The sequence below is a fragment of the Nicotiana tabacum genome, chromosome 5 (assembly GCF_000715075.1).
Source record: "Nicotiana tabacum cultivar K326 chromosome 5, ASM71507v2, whole genome shotgun sequence".
Taxonomy (NCBI): Eukaryota; Viridiplantae; Streptophyta; class Magnoliopsida; order Solanales; family Solanaceae; genus Nicotiana; species Nicotiana tabacum.
The window spans coordinates 131,084,940-131,091,290 of record NC_134084.1 but is presented as its reverse complement, the minus strand read 5'-3'; the positions used below and the strand labels follow the sequence as shown (position 1 = coordinate 131,091,290).

At 39.1% G+C, this 6,351-nt stretch overlaps 1 long non-coding RNA gene across 1 annotated transcript; it reads right to left on the bottom strand.

Moving 5' to 3' along the window:
- Window positions 1–2,843: 2,843 nt before the first annotated feature.
- Window positions 2,844–4,258, bottom strand: LOC142180644 (uncharacterized). The gene is made up of 3 exons (XR_012709272.1): window positions 3,444–4,258; window positions 3,280–3,348; window positions 2,844–3,138 (listed from the first exon to the last, which is right to left on the bottom strand). It is a non-coding gene; the product is annotated as an uncharacterized LOC142180644 (long non-coding RNA).
- Window positions 4,259–6,351: the final 2,093 nt, after the last annotated feature.

The following is a 6,351-nucleotide window of genomic DNA, read 5'->3' as shown; positions in this document are numbered from 1 at the left end:
ATATCATGACCGAGGTACATTACGGAGTTTGCGGGCCGCATATGAGCGGGTATGTTCTGGAAAAGTAGATTCTTTAAGCAGGGTATTATTGGCTCACGTTGGAGCGAGATTGCATCAGTTTTGTGCGCAAATGTCATCAATACCAGGTACATAGAGATTTGATTCATTCTCCTCCATCTGAATTGCACACAATGTCCGCGCCATGGCCCTTTGTTGCTTGGGGCATGGATTTCATTGGACCGATTGAGCCCGCGGCATCAAACGGGCACAGGTTCATTCTGGTGGCCATTGACTATTTCACTAAGTGGGTTGAAGCTAAAACTTTCAAATCTGTGACCAAGAAGGTAGTGGTCAACTTTGTTCATTCGAATATCATTTGTCGGTTTAGAATCCCAAAGGTAATCATCACAGACAATGGTGCTAATCTTAACAATTATCTGATGAAGGAAGTGTGTCAACAATTTAAGATTACGCATCGAAATTCCACCACATACCGCCCCAAGGCGAATGGAGCAGTCGAGGTAGCCAACAATAACATAAAGAAGATACTGCAAAAAATGGTGCAAGGTTCCAGGAAATGGCATGAGAAGTTGCCCTTTGCTCTGTTGGGTTATCGCACTACTATTCGCACTTTAGTTGGTGCAACTCCTTATTTGTTGGTATATGGCACTGAAGTAGTGATATTCACGAAAGTTGAAATCTCATCCCTTCGGATTGTTGCTGAGGTCCAAATTGATGATGATGAGTGGGTCAAAACCCATTTGGAACAATTGAGTTTGATTAATGAGAAAAGATTGGCAGCAGTGTGTCATGGCCAGTTGTATCAAAATAGATTGGCAAGAGCATACAACAATAAGGTGCGCCCCCGGAAATTTGAAGTGGGCCAGCAAGTATTGAAACACATCCTTCCACATCAGACTGAAGTGAAAGGCAAGTTCGCCCCAAATTGGCAGGGGCCGTTCATCGTAACGAGAGTGTTGTCCAATGGTACATTATATTTAAAAGATATAGAAGGTAAATGTATAGATATGACTATCAATTCCGATGCGGTCAAAAGATATTATGTATGATTTCTTTGGTTTGTCTAAATTGTTGTTTGTACTTGGCATATTTTGAAGATTGGAATGACGAAGGCATTTTGTTATGCAATCTAAACACTTTATCTTTTGTTACCCCTTTGAGCCTTATTTATTTCCTTTCATACCCCTCTTTTGGAAATAATAGCAAAATTCAGAAACACGAACGCAAAAGGTAAGTAAAGAAAAAAAAGGAAAAAGAAAAGAAAAAAGATAAAAGAGGGAAAGAAAAGAATGAAAAAGAGTTAAAAAAAAAGAAGAAGAGAAAAAAGAGAAGAAACAAAAGATAAAGAAAAGAAAAAAGGAAAGTAGCAACAACAAAGCAATTCTTATGTCATGAACTATGTTCGACCTGATTCCTTTTAAGGATACGTAGGTAGGCTCACGGTTCGGTCCCATCAAAACAAAAATTCAAAGTCCCCAAGCAAAGAAACTGGGGCAGAAGTTGTGGTTGTTGTAAAGAGATCTTATTCCAAAAGTTGTAATTTTGAACCCATTTAAGTTGTTTTGAGCCTTTGTGATATCCTTTCTGTCTAACCTTATCCAAAAGCCCACATTACAGTCCAAAGAAAGACCTTCCGATCAGTCTTCGAGAGATGCCAAGTCGAGCAAGCAGAGGTGTGATTCATATCAGGGGCAACACTCCGTTCTGAGTAGGAAAAATGAAAAATGAGAGAGTCTTATTGGTAAAAACCCTCACGGGCACCGTAAGGCGATGGAAAGCTGAGAGAAATTAAAAATGAGAGTCTTATTGGTGAAAACTCTCACGGGAACCGTAAGGAGACGCTGAGTTGAGAGATGAATAAATTATAGAGGTTTGCCGGTGAAAACCCTTCAGGGCACAACAAATCGAATAAGGTTGTTAAATTTGCAAAGGAATCGGATCATGGGAACCCCAGGCATGAAGTGTGAAAACTGAAAGAGGATTGACTAAATGGACTAGGTTGATTAATCCGAAGTGCATGTCATGACCATTTATGCCAACAGCCTCACTTAGATAAGTCATTTTTCCTTCTTTTTGTTCCTCAAACAGTCTTTCTGTTTTGATTCTCTTCTCTATTCATAACTCTCGAAGTCATTGCATTTCATTTCTTTTGGATTTATCTCTCTAAGGCTTTTCCAATGTCAGCCTTGTTTAAGCAAGTAAGAAAGGATTTCAAAGCTTACTACCAACTTCCAAAATTGCACAAAGTAAAGTGCGGCCAAAGCGTACTAGAAATAGCATGATGCAAAAGTGAAAATAAGGTGTTAATGAAAGGTCAAGCGGTCCAGTGGTTTGTGAATTTTGTGGAAGACACGGAGGTTCAAATTGGAAGGATAGAAATGCAAAACAATGGGTTGGGTGCAAAGCATTCAGGTCATTCAAAGTCCTGTGGTTGAAATTCAGTCAGAAAGGCAAACAATTCTTGGCCAGTTCAGGGCAGCCAGTCAAAGCAAAGCACGACAACAAAAGGACCACCTCCAGCAAGAATGCCGCAAGCTAACCACCACATTTTTAAGCTGATAAAATTTTCTTTGATTAAAACAGGGGCAAGAAATTTCATTTATTCAGAGGAATCCTCCGTGGGGAAAGCATGCACTGGACAGGTTTGACAGGAATTTCTCAGGGCCCGCCTGGATAATGGGATTTAATGTGAAGTTCTCAGGACCCTCTTAGACAATGGGGCCTAGTTAAAATTCAAAACATTCATAAGTAACCAGATCTAGCATAAGCTCTACCTTGAGAAAATATAAGTTGGCTTTGAAGTTTTCATTCTTAGGATGAGATTTAATTTGAAATTTTCAAGACCCTCCTGAATAATGGGACTTAGTTTTAAGACCTCCATTAGATGATGAGATTTAACATAAGTTTCACCTTTAGGAGGTTGAATATAGCTCTGAAGTTTTCATCCTTAAGATGAGATTTGATTTTAATTTTCAGGACCTTCCTAGATAATGGGATCTAGCTTTTAAAATTCTTAGAGATATTGGGTAACATGATTCAATTAAAACTCACAAATGTGCCCAGCTACCAAACAGGAGCAGAAACATTTCGTTTGTTTTGTTGAAATCAGGCACCCACCTGGAAAACAAGGGAAGACAACATGAGTTTCAAGAATAGAAAGCAGTTCATATTCAGCAATCAGGCATCCACCTGGAGAACAAAGGGAAGACGTCACAAGTTCAAAGGAAAGCGAGGCAATCTTAGCAATCAAGTGCCCACCTGGAGAACAAGGGAGAATGAATCAAGTTTCAAAGGAGAACGGTGCGAGTTCAGCAATCAGGCACCCACCTGGAGAGCAAGGGAATACAGTTAAAGTTTGGCAATCAGGCTCCCACCTGAAGAGCAAGGGAATACAGTTAAAGTTTTGGCAATTAGGCGCCCACCTGGAGAACAACGGAAGGCAGTCCAAGTTTTGAAGGAAGACAGTTAATGTTTTAGCAATCAGGCACCCACATAGAGAGGAAGGGAATACAGTTAAAGTTTTGGCAATCAAGCGCCCACCTGGAGAGCAAGGGAATATAGTTAAGGTTTTGGCAATCAGGCACCCACCTAGAAAACAAGAAAAATGGTTCAAGTTTCAGGGGAATACAACTCAAGTGTTGGCAATCAGGCACCCACCTAGAGAACAGGGGAAAACAAGTCAAGTTTCAAAGAAAAGCGGTGCAAGTGTTGGAAATCAGGCACCCACTTGGATAATAAGGGAAAACAGCTCAAGTTCCAAGGAAAAAACAAGTGCAAGTAATGGAAATCAGGAACCCACCTGGAGAACAAGGGAAAGCAGTTCAAGTTCCAAGGAATACAGTTCGACTTTTGGCAATCAGGCGCCCACCTGGAAAATAAGGAAAGTTATTTCAAGTTTCAAGTCAGTAGCGGGCATCCACCCGGAGAACAAGGGAAGTCACTTTAGAATTCAATTCAAGTTAGAGGTAGCAGAAGCTCGCGGCAAGAATGCGAGTCAATAGTCCGAGATGATCAACAAAAGTTAGTCACAACCCAGAATAAAAAAAAAAGAAAAAAAGAAAAGAGAAAGAAGTGAATACAAAATGCAGAAGTAGAGAGAGATGTGAACTGCTCAAGACATGACTGAAATCACGAGCACTGCATATCCGGCCTTGATCGGAAAAGTTGAAGATGAACAAGCTAGCGCCCACAGCTAACAAGCACCAAGGTTCAAATCTAAAGTCTGCATGATGAATCATTCAAGACTCAAGATCAAACTTCAGAAGACTCATAGATAGGAATCTTGTAACTCATAAGTGAAAGGCTCAGTTAGTCTTTTTCATTTTTGATTTTGATGTAATAGCAGTACCGCGGACCGACCTCGAGGGAACGACACCTCACTTGGCTCTCCAGCTCATCCAGCCATCATTTTATAGAACTAAACTGACATGATTCCTTTATAGACAAGGATATGTAGGCAATCTTGGAAGCGAGGTTCGGTCAAACATTTCAAAATGCTTCCCAGGGAGTATCCAAATGGGCAGAAATCGCTCATATTTGCTCACTTTATCTTTCCTCGAAAACTCTTTGTGTTCCCGAGCAAAGAGGGGTAGCTGTGAGCAAGTGGTTTTTGCCCGAATAATAATATTCCTACAAAAGTAACAAACGGATTTTGCTTTTGTGTGTTTATTATTTTAGGAATTTATAGTAATTATTTGGTAATTGTTTGCATTTAGTTACATTTTGGTGCATATTTAATATTTTAAAAGATCATGGGAATTACCCTAAAATGTTCAATTTTCATGCATGGCATTATTTTTAGGATGATATTTGCATTTGTAAGCTTAAGTTGTTAATTAATTGCATTAATAGACAAAAATTAAAAATGGCCATCTTTAGTTTTTAATCCCAAAATAGCAATTTCCTTGCATTGGTTTTAAGTTAATTACTTATGTTTAGGTTTAATATAATTTTACAAGTCAAATTTTAGTCTAGGATTTTAATTAATTTTGATAGTTTTAAAAAATCAAGAAAAATCAAAATAAATAAAAAAAAGGGGAAAGCCTTGAGCAAAACCCGAAATCGGGCCAAGCTAAAAGTCCTGAAGCCCAAATATTTCACCCATTTAATCCCCAGCCCACATCCCCTCCAAACCAACCCTAGGAAATCGGACTTAACCCTTTAACCGACACGCCCCACAAACCCTCGTATATGAGCCTCATGTATTTGCCCTGGAACGAACCCTAAATCCCAAAACTCAAAAAAGTTGTGCTACAGTACTGTTCACTATTGTTCTCGCCCAAATTTGTTCCCACACTCGCCAAAAGTCAGGCAAGTGAATCCAAACTCACACCACGTGTTCCCTCCTTCTCTCCTCTTGCCATTTTGTAACGTTTCTGACACCAAAGATCCCCCCCCCCCTCCTCACTCGCCCAATTTTGAGCTATATCAAGCGGTTGGACGGTTCTGAAGGACAATCGTTGGATGAGTGTGAGGCGTTGGATTGATTTCACTTAATCCGAGCTCCACATTCATCAGGTGCTCGTTTTCAAAAAGGACCGGATCCGATTTTGTAAAGGGGGATTTTTTTGAGGGATTTTTCGGGAGAAGCAGAGGTCACTTGGAAATTAGGGTTCTAAGAAAGCTTCTTTTCTCTTTTATTTATCTATAACCATGTTGGTTTAATTCCAGTTACAATAGAAAAATACAAAAAAAAATTGTTTTCGTTTTGTTTAATCTTATCCCCTTTGTTCTCTTCATCTTGAAGTTCTGAAATTTTCACTTTAATGATGAGTTTGGATTGAGCTCGAAAGCTTAGTTCATTTTCTGGATTTCATTTTGAGTTAAGGTAAGTCGACTGAGTGTTGTTGGTTTCGAGCTTCTCCAACGCTGTTCGTTTAGTGGCTAGTTCATGAGTTCGTGCAATCTCTGTTTGGATTTACTTCCTCTTAGAATCATTGTAATCATTAAATAGCGTTAATCGAAAGTTCATTTTCAGGTTCATCTCCAAACTCTTCTATTTTTCTATTTCGTGTGAGCTGAAATGTTTTGTTTGTATGAATCGATTTCTGGATACCTAAGAAGAAAAAATTAACATTACTAAACAATTTTAGGAAGCTTGGTTGAGCTTTAAGTTTATTTTCTGAGTTTGAACATGGTTGTTTGAGTGGTTATTTTTTTTACAGAAATGTGAATTCAAATGGGGACTGATTTGGAGTGTTGTTGACTGCGAATTGTATGAAGTTGATTCGATGGGCTGTGACCTAAAGTTTATTAAGGAAATCTTTCAAGTTCAGTTCCTTTAACTTGTGCATGTTTCTGTCCAGTTTGCTGCATTTCTGATTAGTTTTA